The sequence below is a fragment of the Stomoxys calcitrans genome, chromosome 1 (assembly GCF_963082655.1).
Source record: "Stomoxys calcitrans chromosome 1, idStoCalc2.1, whole genome shotgun sequence".
Taxonomy (NCBI): domain Eukaryota; kingdom Metazoa; phylum Arthropoda; class Insecta; order Diptera; family Muscidae; genus Stomoxys; species Stomoxys calcitrans.
The window spans coordinates 154843111-154857171 of NC_081552.1; the positions used below are offsets into that span (position 1 = coordinate 154843111).

A 14061-nucleotide genomic window follows, 5' to 3' on the forward strand; every position below is an offset into this window, starting at 1 on the left:
GCTAAAAATGTACTTTCGTACTGTATAAATAGTTGTTATAGAATAACAAGTATAAATATCTCTTATACAGTACACAGCTGTTCGACTGTAATGTATTTCGCGTACTTTTTATGTAAAAATTTAAATAAAGGCAGGAACAGTCTTTATCGAGGCGGATTTAAAAAGGTGGTCTCACGCGAACAGCTGTTAACCGCCGACCAGGTATGACGGTATCAAGATGTCAGATTTTTGTTTGCATTTTTTTTTGTTATCTTATTTCTCGTGTATGATCAGCTCATATACGCACACGTATACATTCACCCACACAAATTTTTTTGTGTGTGTTGGCAAAACCTCGATCAGCTTGATGACTAGATGGCGGATTACTCCACATGATTTGTGGTTGCTGTACAAATGAGACCACCTTTAATTCTTTCATCATGAGTCCTTATTTGCTTTCGTTAATTGTTTGATTAACCCATTTGTTTCCATAAAACATCTACTCGAAATTATAAATTGCACAAATGTTTGAGCACGTAGTTAATTTATTATTTTGGGGGCATCGCTCCAAGGATAAGAGAGTTATAAAGTCCAAAAATAAGCCAAAATTTCCATTGAAAGAACAGGGGCCAAATAACCCTACACCTGAAGACTTTGTTTATTGGAGAGAATTTCCGACCATAAGGCCGGTACTATATTCGGTTTTCGCGTTGAAACTCCATATAAAAAAAATAAACTGAAAATTTGCCGAAATGTGTTTGTTTCGTCATAACTTGTTTTTTTATCTAGGGAAAATTTACATTTCGGGACGCCCATTGAGAGCACAACCACAGTCACTGTGCAACAAGTCTTTTTCTTACGCAAAATAAACGCCAATCTTCTAGTTATAACTGAGTGTTTGTTAGTGTTAGTGATAATGTTCACATGGATGGAAAAAAATAAAGTGTTTGTGGATGCATAAAAAAGAAAGTATTTTTTAAATATAAATAAATATACTCGAAAGAAAAATAAATGTTTCTTTCACAACAAGCAACTCAATCAATCAGTACGAAATAATAGGGATTGTAATAGAATGTGTTGTGCTTTTGGTCTTGCAATTACAACAACAATATTTGGATAAAAGTGGAAGATGCTGACAAAGGCTTTTGGAAAGTGCTTATTTTACTTATAACAGTGAAAATTCTACAAAATCTAATTATTTTTACAAATAAATGCTGCACTTGTCTCTTTTTAAATTGTTTTGTGTTTCAATATTTATTAATTAGGAAGGGGTGGGTTTTGGTTGAAATTACAACAACATATATGAATTTTAGTTCGAGCCACACACTCAAATTTGTGTGTACACATGCACGTAAGCAGCTGATAAATTGTTTGATGCCATATTAATTTTTATTTGTAATAGGCAACATTTTGGCCAAAGAAATCCAAAAAAAAATCAACCTTGTCAAACCACCGAATGAACGATTTTCGGAAATTGTTCCGTAAAAAAGAACGAATTTTTACAGGTGTATAAAATGTTATTACAACGATTATATATGAGATGAAATATCATTCGGGACAAGTTGACATCCTCAACGGCAATCACTGCCAAAGGTTTAAAAAATGGTATGTCGCTTTCCACAACCTTTTTGAGTGTATATTCAAGGCGGATTTAAAAAGGTGGTCTCACGCGAACAGCTGGTAACAGCCGGCCAAGTGTCAGATTTTTGTTTGCATTCTCTTTGTTGCCATCTTCTTTCTCGCATATTCTCCGCTCATCTATACACACGTATAGACACACGCACACAAATTTCTTTGTGTGTGTTGGCAAAAGTGTGATCAGCTTGATGACAAGATGGAAGATTGCGCCACATAATTTGTGGTTGTTGTACAAATGAGGCCACCTTTAATTGGTAACAGGCCCCCACCCATTGTTGACATCTGCGATAGGTTGAACGTCTACCTCAACGAACTTACCTCATATTTCGCTGCAAGAAATCTTAAGATATCTGCCACCAAATCTTCAGCCACATTGTTCACTACAAATACGCGTCAGGTGAATGCCGAGCTAACTGCGATAGTCGATGAAGAAATTATCACGACCATCAAGTATCCCAAAATACTTGGCGTTACATTTGACAGCTCTTACACATTCTTCCCACATGCTACAGCAAGTCACTTGCCAGCAGCACTTGGGGTGCAGACAAAGAAACCTTGTTGACCACGTTTAAAGCAATTGGCCGGCCTGTGGTAAGTTATGCAGCTCCAGTGTGGTCTCGTCAGCTCTGTGACACGCAGTGGAATATTCAGATCTATCAGAATGCCGCCCTCCGAACTGCGACGGGCTGTCTCCTCAGTTCTCATGTAGACCACCTCCATGCTGTCAAAGCAATACCTTTTGGGCTGTTATCGCAGAGGCCATTCAAATCATCATCATCATCTTGTGGATAGATATCCACCGCCCAGAAGCCTTAAGGTAGATCTACATGATCTAGAGCGTAAGATTCAGCTCTAAAAGAGAGAACCTCTAGATCAAGCAGCATGCCAAGCGGGTCTAGACAACATTGCATGGTACAATTAAGAGGTAGGGTCATTAGCACAACAAGAAAAATCAACCCCCAACGAAACTACCTTGAGTGGGAAATGCCGTAAATTTAAATGCCAAAGTGGTTTTCTTTGTTTTACAACTTATCTTCTAAACTTTATTTTACAACTTATCTTCTACAAATGTATTTTTTATTAGTATTTTCATCATTATGACACTGTTTTGTTGCTTATGTGTGGAATATCGGATCAAATAGAACATCTTTTAAAGATTTTGGAAAAAATTTTACTACCGGGTGAATGTACGTAATAAAAACTCGTTGACAGATAGTGCACAATGCGAGAAAAATTTTATTCCGTTGTTTGCTATATGCTACCTTTTCGTTGTATCATACGAAACAAAACACATTAAGCCTAGTACTGACCAAGACATATTTATTTACAGGTAGGAGCAGTTGTCCAACAATAATAATCCGAGCGAGCATACTATCTGTCAAAATCGTTGTTTTGTACCGCTCAGATTTTGTGGGTATGTTACTAGTTCGCGCCATTTTTCATTGTCGAAATCAACGAAACAAACCTGTGGCGATGGTGGCGCAAATCACACTAGACTAAAATTTCTGGACACTCCCTAATTGACATTCTAGTTTTTATTTGGATTATCATGTGTAGAAGTCACAAGATCAAACGATTTATGATTATAAACGTGTAAATTATAAATTAAATAAAAAAGGAAGAAAATGCGAAAAAATTTTAAAATCCAAACCAAGCATTTGACGTTCTAGGGGGATTTGGATAAAACTCGGGAGTTGAAGAATTCCATTAGATGGGCAAGTGAGTTAACCTTTTTAATTCAACCATGGTTCTTAACTATTATGCACACACACAACAGTCGCTACTATTTTGCTCATAGAACTCAGTACACTTCTACGGAATGTGTTCGCATTATCTCCGTCGCCATTTTTATAAAGCGTTCTGACAGTATTTTTAACAAATTTATGATTTACCCACCTTTCTTACAACTTTACCAATTTTTACTCATAAAAAATCAGATTTGCTTACAATTTTAGGTTATGTCATTCGAAATTAACATAAAGATGTGATAGCAAAAATTATGAATCTGGTATGACGTCGAACGCCTCAATTCAAATCCTGTCGTGAACAAGACTGCCTGCAGCTGAGTACAATTTTTTCTCACGAAGTGCACTATCTGTTCACGAGTTTTGGTTGTGTGTGTATTATAGTTAAGACCCATAACACACACAAACAACGAAAAATGGCGCAAACTAGTAGCATACACAAAATCAGAGTTGCATTAATCACTGATTTTGACAGATAATGCACTCAATATTTTGTTGTTGGGCAACTGCCACAATCTGTAAATGAATATATCTTGACTGCCTGCTGCATTCAACTTCTTCGCATTTGACAGCTGTCCAGAGTTGTCGTTATTTGTAATTCATAAGGGTAGCCATCATCATTCTTCCTGATGACCATCTTCATGGTAAATTTATGTTAATTTCGCGGTGCTCCCTCGATGTATTCAGTGACGTATCTGTCTAATCAAAAGCTTTCTCGACCATATATGGGCCTCCATACTTTGCATCAAGTTTCCTAGATTTCAGAGTGCTCGGTATTGCGCTCTCGATCAAAACTAGATCTTCTTCTTTTGTGACAATATGTTCGAAAAATCTAATCCATGAGATTCAGAATTGGAGGGTCTCCAAGGAGCATTCCTCCTCTGACTATCGCTACATTAGGTTTAGAATAGCACGGCCAACGCCGAGCACGACCAGCTTCCGTTAAAACCAACTGGACCAAATTCGGAATTCTACTCAGGGGAAGACTTGGGCACTATACTTTGAATTGTCCAAACATAGAAGACATTGACCAAAAATGTCTACAGGATTACGACTGCAATAGTGGTGTCTTTCGAAGATAGTTTTCCTCTTCGAGAAAGGAAATCAGCCCAAGTGAAATCCTGGATGACCGGGGAGATTCGCAGCATTGAGAAAGAGGTCCGCAGACTTTTTAAAGAGCACAACATCAATCAGTACCAGATGGATCGTGTCCTTAGAGACTAGATAAACCATTTGCTAAGGAACAGGTGGATAAATTGTGGGTCCCATGACATAAATATAAGGGAGAAAGTGGCACAGGAGCGCCACAGGGAGGCATTTTATCGTCATTCCTATGGGTGACAACCATAAATAACCTATTACTGATGCTGGCTGAGGAGGGATTTGAACCCGTCTGCAACGCAGACGATGTTATAATAGTTCTAATATCCGAATCAGCTATTCAGAAGAGCCGAAAGAGTCTTGCAGATGGCATACGAATAGGCTAGACCTAGGAGTCTCAATGCTAACCCAGAGAAGACTGAAATCTGCCAGTTCATGAGGAAGAAGGAGCGTACCGAGAAGGCTCATAGATGTTGCTCCTCGTATTGATAGAATACGAGGAGCTCTACAGGAGCGTGATTAAACCAATACTTACTTGCGTTTCAGAAGTTTGGTGGACTGAGATGGAAAAAATTTAACGCAAGGTTAATACAACTGTTCCCCTGTTCCTTAGTGGAGTATTCATGGGCAAATATGCAATTGCAAGAATAATAAAACAGGTTCAGAGAACATGTTGTCTTGGCATAGGCGGAGCGATAAGGACCACGACCACTGGGGCACTGGAGACTATTCTAGATATCCGACCCATAGACATGCAGACTAAGTGTTTGACAGCTACTGCGGGTATGAGACTTACGGCGATGGGAGAATGGATAGAGGACAGGACCAGGTCATTACATCGCGGTACAATAGAGGCGACGATAGGAAGCCCAGATGAATTAGAAGTGGTTTCCGATCGGATACCTGAGGCGACACTTGTGATGGAGTGCGAGGCACTGTTACCAGCGGCACAGTCTTGAATTGACGGAACTTTGGTATAACCATCTGGAAGGTCATATTATACGGATGATATCAAAGCTAGAGGACTGGGTGCCCTAGGAGTCTACATTGAGAACTCACGAACTGAGATCTGTTTTAGACTGTCTGACCATATTACGGTTCTACAGGCGGTGATCAGGGCTATCACGGAATGCGTGAGGTGGTGTGGTGTTAACGCGAGGACGTGGAGTGTGTACATAGAAATAGGAGGCGATTTGACTGTAAAAGCCAGAGGATGCCGTCAATAAACTTTGTTAATCCGAAGACTTTCAAATCGATGCAGTCCGAGTTAAGGGCGGGGGCGATGACGAAAATCCTATGGGGATATCCGGATCGTGAGAAGAAGAGGTTATTACAAAAAGGACGTAAGAAGGAGGTCAGTATAGCTTTCGTAATAGTAACGGGACACACTGGACTACGGGCTCACTTATGCAACATCGGTGCGACAAGGGATAGCAAGTGTAGGGCTTGTGGGGAAGATGATGAGCTGTGGGGCATTTCCTATATCATTGCCCGGCTTTTGCTACTAACAGACACCGACAACGGAACCGTCTTAGAGGCGAGGTATGGAAAACAATTAGGGATTTTGTAAGTAACACGGAATTCCTGTCTAAGATTTCTTTTTCGAGGTTACTTTTTATTATTAAGACCGAACAACAAGCTGATTACTGGCTTAGGTGTATGTCCTTAATTGCATGGGCTATTAATCCGCACCCACTTTTCAGCCTAGCCTAAGATAACTCCCATAAGAGTCGGTATTGTAAGTTCTATTTCTTCAAATAGTTGAGGATATTTGTATAAGCCCATTTTTCTACTGCGCCAGTCTCCAGTACTGAAGAATAATTTGAAATATTTGTTCTTAAGTTAAAACTCTGGCGTCATGTACAAAATGCAACTCAAACACTGGAACATACTTTGTTATATTATCAAATTTATTTTCCATTAAATGTGTTTCGGTTAATAAAATGACATCGTGTTTGCATACAAAGTTAAAAAAGATGTATACATGCACTTAAATGCTACAATTGAACGTTTATTGATTGACACTTTTTTTGGTTTAATTAGTTTCTCGAATTTAATTCGATTAGCAACACAATCTCCATAGGGGTTTTCAGGTTCCTGTTTTGCAACGTTTTTTTCGGTCAATATTTTGTATCTCTATTGTAATGAAACCTACTATCTTTAATATTAAGTCTGTCCTTCTGTACGATGATTCGATGTTGTTTGCCAATTTCCACTATTTTATATTTTAGAAGCAGTGTAACTTTCTCAATCTTTTGTTTTGGTGGTATAAGATTGCTTTCTACGTATATGTGTGAGCCAATCAACTTTCTGACATTTCGGAACACATCATCTGCTTCCTGATAACTGTTAAACTCAACTACCGCTACTCGTTCTGTTAATGAATTTAACTTTCGATGACTTTATTGCTTTATATTTGTTTTAGCAAAATGACAACTATCCAGCGCAACAAAGTTCTGTATAAATCACCAGTGCAGGCTTATGAAGAACATCTGTCATCAGGATTGCCATGATGTGTTTTTCACAAATAAGTGTGGCCTGCAGAATTACCTCTATTCTCAATGGCAAAATAAAATTAAAACCAACTACATATTTACAAAATTATCTGACTTCTATCCCCACACATGTTTTGCAAATTTTATTTATAAATATTACAAATATTTTCACTTTCTTCTTCGTATTGTTTTAAAAGGTTAGCAAATGGCGTTACCATCTCATGGCAAACAAACAGACTTGCACTGGAAAGTTTTGCATTTTATTTTTGCCCCTCAAGGCCTCAATCCTCTATGCGATTAATGTCCTACATAGACTACGTAGAAAGCTCTTTTCACCAACCTGAGAATTTTTCATAAAAATTCTGTAAAAAATATTCGTGCTGTCAATTTTAGTTAGAAATTCGACATGATTGATACACCCAGAAAAATCATTGGTTGGATTTCTATTATAAGAACAAAAAGATAATAATGTCAAAACAATTTCAATTGTTTGAACCACAGTTTAGTTATTTTCATAGTTCAGTTGCTATTTTAACCACGATACATTAAATAGGATTAAAAGAAGATGTTACTTACCTATATATCAGTTCCATCAATCATTTCCATAAAAAATAAATTTGATTTTGCCAATTGTATCAACGTTTTATTTTCTGCAGTACTACCAATGAGTTAGCACAACACCCTTACGGTAGATTTACTAGTTACCCTACCGGAGTTGTACTAATCCCTTTCCGGTAGTTGTGCTAACTATTCTTCCGGCAGTTATTACTACATATAAAATCTTCACATACCACTGAAGAATTCTGAAACCGTGGTTCGAGTCCCCCGACCGGCAGAATTTTTTTTTTATTATTTTTTCTTTAAACTTTTTTAAGAAAATTTGGCTTAAAAAGTATGTATTTCTTATTACACATTTTTTTTAAATATTGGTTTCTATTTTTTTTTATTTATTTAATTTTAATTTAATTGAGAAACTTATTACTGTACAGTAATGTTTATTGACCTGTATCATCACTAAGAAAATGATGTCAGCAGGCTAGAGGATGCGTGAAAGACTATTAAACATGACGTCATGAGTTCAAATCGGAACGTACGGAAGTAAATGGGAGGCATCTGGCTTCACGATGCTCTAAAATGTTTGAGTCAGATTCCAGGCTGCCACCATGACCCCATCTGACCCCCAAAACACCATCAATTTAGTTTTTGAGTCTTGACTTAAATTGGTAACCAGACTGTTGGCGTTTTTCCTAAATTGGTTTTCATATTGTTGAAATGACCGTTACTTACGTTTCATTGTAACGGTAAACTATGTCACTGATGGATATTGTTATAGCCCCACAATAAGTGGTGAAAAATTCACATACACACACACAACCACTGCAAGGGTGATGAAGAAGAATTAGACGGAAGAGTAAAGTGTATACGACACAATACAATACAAAATACTCAAAATTCAGTCGTTCTTGCATTCTTGCTTGGTCGATACGCGAATTGGTCTGCGGCCAAATAATTTTCAAAATTTAAAATTGTCGGCATAACGCAAATAATTAATCATAAGGTTAACAGCAATACAATTTACAACAAATAAAATGTGAAATTTTTAAACAACTGTTTAACTAACCCGAACGTGTGCTCCAAGTAGCTAAAATTCTTTTGTGTTGGTGTACCTACCGTGTGTGTATATTTTTTTTATGTTGCGAGTGAAGTTGATTCGTTTGCTTGTATGTTTGTGCCAATGGGGATGCTGGGTGCTGTGCGAGCTGCTGTTCGACCAAAGTCTTTCACTTCGAGAGTTTACACTTTGAATCCATTTTCGTAGGAAATCATTTCGATAATTCATATTTCTCGGTATACACAAAAATAGCAACAACAGAAATAAAAGTACAAAACTATTCATGTATGTATGAAGTATTGGTGTTATGCAAATGATTTCATAATTATAAATTTAAGTAAAAACCAAAATAAATCTGCCACAATTGCGAATCTTTATGGCTGGCTCTGTGTGAAAATAGGAGAAGAAATGTACATACACACGCATCTGTGTATACTCACCGGCATCTCGGTTGCTAACCTCATTTTGTGTGTGTTGTGTTGTTGTTTTTATGGTTTGAAACTTTCACACCGTCCGTTATGTTGTTTGTTTACTTCCATTTACTCGTACTCGGCACACTAAGAGATGCCAATACATCGACAATTTGCGCGTTTAATCCCGTTTCAGTCAGATAAGAAATTCTGTAAAATTGCATATATCAAATCCGACCCTTCTTCGAAAAGGAATGCGGTTTGAGAGCGTCTGTCTGCTGAGAATAGAGTGCGAGAGAGCCAAGAGAGTACAGGACAATTGTTCTTTGATTTGCATGCAACTTGTTGCTCTTAATGTAATCGAATTAGGCACAATAAGCCGCCATCAAATAAACTCATGTGAACGCATACAAGTTGTTGGCCATGACTGGTGACAAAATGGCATACTATGTCAAATTATCATACACAGATACAAACATTCATATGTACATGCCGTACAAACATTTTTCATAATTGTGGAAGAGCTTTCATTCCCGCGATAAAAAAAAAACAATCTTCTGTTCTTCCGTAAGAGTTGCGAAACACTATTTTACGATGTCATTGAACAATCTATTGCGTGTGCGGATGTTTTAGCAATGTTTTGTTTATAAATCGCCGGAGTTAACCTTTCGCGATTGTTTTTATTTTGATGTCTGGTGTATTTAGGACTTGTATTGAATTATGTTATTCGATGTTTTATTTTGAGTGAACATCTTCCACAAAACAGAATTCTCACTTGGTTTATATGACGATTGGTACTTAATATGATGACTAATACAAAAAAAAATTTAATTTTTTTTCGTAATTGTTACGTTTTTGATGAACAACTCATCTTGATATACATTTTTAGATCTTCCAACCGAATAACACTTTATTCCAAAACACTTATTTGTTACTCTCCCAGGAGAGTAGTGCGCAACTCTCCCAAGAGCATTTCATAACTCTTTTGAAACACTTAGTTGTTACTCGTCCACACAATTCTTGAGCGATTCTAAGATCTTTCAAGACTCTTCTGACTTACTCTTTAGTAACTAGGGTGTCATCGCTTGGGCGCCAGATTTTTTAAGTATCGGAAAGCCCAAATGAATGTTTCAAAATCCAAATTTTGGGATTGGATATTGTGACATTTCACATAAAAATAACTATATCACTGAGCCCGACTTTTCTTATGCAATAACAACCACATCGAGAAAATCTCATAACATCTACAAAATATCCATTGAATTTTTTGTCTCATCATCTTTAATAACTTCTTCTTCTAACGATCCGAATCTCCCCATAGGTTTTTCGTAATATTACCGACCATTTCCCTGTACCACAGTGTTACATGCCAGTTCATCGCCCACGCTGGTAACTCGGACTGCGTCGACCCGACAGGCTTCTGATTAACCAAGTTTATTGACAGCAGTAGAGGACTTCACTCCCAAATCGTCTGCTCTTTCATTCCTCCTTACTCCGCAATGTCCCGGCACCCAAACGATGCGGATCGTGCCATCTTCAGAGAAGGCGTTAATCTCTTTTTGTTGTTGTTACTCTAAAGGTCAGTTTACTGTTCGTAAAAATGTTTACACTTCGCGTGAACACCACACCACCTCACGCATTTCGTGATCGCCTGGATCTCTACCTGCAGGATCGTATTATAATCAGGCAGTCGAAAACAGATCTCAGTCCCTGGGTTCTCAATGTTGACTCCCAGGCCCACTTTGTTCTCTAGCTTTGATCCCTCCGTGTAACATGATCTTCCAGATGGCATACTAGATGGTGCGGCTAATTGCCCACCTTTGTCTTCTGCAAAAGCATGTGTTTTGCTTCGGGTTGTGGTGTTTTTGTTTTCTTTGTTCGGCTCGCGCTGCTTTGTCTCGTTAGTTTTACTGCTGCTCTCGGGTTTTCACTCTCTATTATTACCCTTAAAAGCAATTTTTAATAATTTTGGTGCCGCAGAGTATTGGAACTCATGATTTCATGTTTGGTAGTCTTGCACGCATACTCTAGCCTGCCCACATAATTTTGTTGATGATGAAACACATCACTAAGTACTGCTTCACAGTAATAAGTGGGGGACTCGAACAGGTCAAATCATGAATGGCATGGGAGTTTTGGGCTCTACATGGCAGTACGCCTATTTTTATGTAACTACTCGAAATATTCGTCTGAGACCCCATAAAATATATATATTCTTGATCGTCGTGACATTTTATGTCGATCTAGCCATGTCCGTCCGTCCGTCTGTCTGTCGAAAGCACGCTAACTTCCGAAGGAATAAAGCTAGCCGCTTGAAATTTTGCACAAATACTTCTTATTAGTGTAGATCGGTTGGTATTGTAAATGGGCCATATCGGTCCATGTTTTGATATAGCTGCCATATAAACCGACCTTGGGTCTAGACGTCTTGAGCCTCTAGAGTGCTCATTTTTTTCCGATTGGAATGAAATTTTGCACGACGTGTTTTGTTATGATACTTAACAACGGTGCCAAGTATGGCTCAAATCGGTCCATAACCTGATATATCTGTTATATAAACCGATCTTGGGTTTTGACTTCTTGAGCCTCTAGAGGGCGCAATTCTTATCCGATTTGAATGAATTTGCAAATTTGCACGTAGTATTTTGTTATGATATCCAACAACTGTGCCAAGTATGGTTCAAATCGGTTGATAACCTAATATAGCTGTCATATAAACAGATATGGGGACTTCTTGAGCTTCTAGAGGGCGCAATTCCTATCCGATTTGGCTGAAATTTTACATGACGTGTTTGATTCTTACTTTCAATTACTGTGTTAAATAATGTTCAAATCGTTTCATAACCTGATATAGCTGTCATATAAACCGATCTGGGATCTTGACTTCTTGAGCCTGAAGAGGTCGCAATTATTATCCGATTTGCCTGAAATTTTGTACGACGGATTCTCTCATGACCATCAACATACGTGTTTATTATGGTCTGAATCGGTCTATAGCCCGATACAGCTCCCATATAAATCGATCTCTCTATTTTATTTCTTGAGCCCCCAAAGGGCGCAATTCTTATTCGAATTGGCTGACATATTACACAGGTCTCCAACATATAATTTAATTGTGGTCCAAACCGGACCACATCTTGATATCACTCTAATAGCAGAGCAAATCTTTTCTTATATGCTGTTTTGCCTAAGAAGAGATGCCGGGAAAAGAACTCGACAAATGCGATCCATGGTGGAGGGTATATAAGATTCGGCCCGGCCGAACTTAGCACACTTTTACTTGTTGCAATTACCTTAACTAAATAATTTGTTGAAAGTGGAACTTGGTAATGTCAATTCATTTTCGAGATCGCCTTATGAAAATATAAACTTCAAATGATATATTTTATAAATTGATTTTTGCGTTTGCTGCTGTTATGGTTCTTAAACTTAGGTTATGTACCATTATATAACAACCTCAATCGCTATCAGCTTCACTCAGGGAACTTAGTTTCATTGTGTTGCCCCCGAAAAAGATTCAAAAAAGCGCTGGAGGAGATAGACAAATTTTACGGCATTACAATGCCAGACATTAGAATGAAGTAGATAAGGAGCCAACATGCGTGACAATAATGTGGGCCAGGAGGGCTGGCTGTAGTCAAGAATGGCGAAAGAACTATGTGCCTGGAAATAATTTAGGCAGGAAAAAAGGTGGTCGTTTAGCCATAATGCTGCCCCTACCCCCGCAAATTCATCCCTACTCATCCCCACAAATCATGTGTCACTCCGCCATGTGTCCAGCGCGACGTCAAAGTCCCGACACTGCAAAGACTTGTGCTTTGCATATCTTTTGGGGGTTTATGTCAAGCCCATTGGCCAATCTTGGCAGCAAACTATATGCACTCTGAACGGCCACACACCAAGATTGAAGCGTCATCCTCGTAGCCAACAAAATTGAACCCCAAAGTACAAATCCCGTCCTTGTCGAGCTCTAATCACAATATTCCTATTCGAGGCCTTTGCTAGTTGTACGCCAATTATCCTGCCCATTAAAATAGTATGAACTCAATTCGGGAGGAATCCTCATGTCCACCAAACAACAACCCTCATCGCAATTGGAATTGCGTCAGAACAGAACAGAAAAAGGAAGATGCCCACCGTTGAAATATCCAGATCGCTTTTAAAAGCCCAATAATCGATGTCCTCACAGCTTCTGCAAAAGTCGTTGCTGGCAACCTTCAGTCTGTCAGCATGTTTTCCGACTAGACAGTGACCTGTCATGACGGGCACAATGACAGCAGAGCAGTAGACCTTTTCAAGTCTAGAGTAGGCCGCATTGTTTTGGAATTCTCACAGCCCCCTCTTTGTGATCATCTATCATTCGTTGCCCTTCGGGCCTAGTCCTGAAAACTTAGCTTACATGTCGCTAGAGGCATACCCACAGATTCCAGTGTCCCTGGAGTGTGTAGGGTAGTTTCTAGTCTCGCAAGCTCGTCTGCTTTAGAATTCCCTGAGATATCTCTGTGTAACTGTTCAGCCATCTCGTTCAGAGATCTGCGACTGTTGAGGGCGGTATTTGTGTTCAGAAATACATTCTCCAGGGTTTTAATGGCTGCCTGGTTGTCTGAGAAGATATTGATGCTAATCGTCGTCGTGACATTATATCGTAGCCATTCCACCACTTCCTTAATTGCAAGGATTTCTGCTTGATACACGCTGCAGTAGTCGGGTCACCTCTTCGATATGACCAGTTCTAGATCTTTAGAGTACAAACCCAAAGCCCGCCTAGTCGTCAGTGCAGCTGTGATGCACATACAAGCCATGCTTTGGATATGGTTAAGTATTGAGAAGTTGGTGGATTTTTGAAGCGCCATCCACCAGACCACAACACCATATAGCATTATAGGTCTGACAACTGCAGTGGCAATGCTTGACACGCGGTCTAAATCCCCAACTTTTGCCAATGGCTCTCTTGCAGGTGAATAAGGTAAGAGGGGCCTTTCTTGCCCTTCCCAAAATGTTGGATTTGAAGTTAAATTTCCTGTCCAGCAAAACACCCAGGTATTTTGCGCTTTCTGAAAATGGAACATTCTGTCCACCCA

The 14061-nt window shown here is 38.8% G+C and overlaps 1 protein-coding gene across 3 annotated transcripts in view; it reads left to right on the top strand.

The window, feature by feature from the left end:
- The first annotated feature begins 8406 nt into the window (after positions 1-8406).
- LOC106089408 (uncharacterized) overlaps positions 8407-14061 on the top strand; it is a 60072-nt gene continuing 54417 nt past the window's right edge. Inside the window, exon 1 of one of the 3 annotated variants that reach the window (XM_013255246.2) lies at positions 8407-8855. The gene's annotated coding sequence lies outside the window, so the exon portion shown is untranslated. The remainder of the gene's footprint in view (positions 8856-14061) is intronic. The other 2 variants (XM_059361008.1, XM_013255249.2) reach the window with 2 other exon arrangements.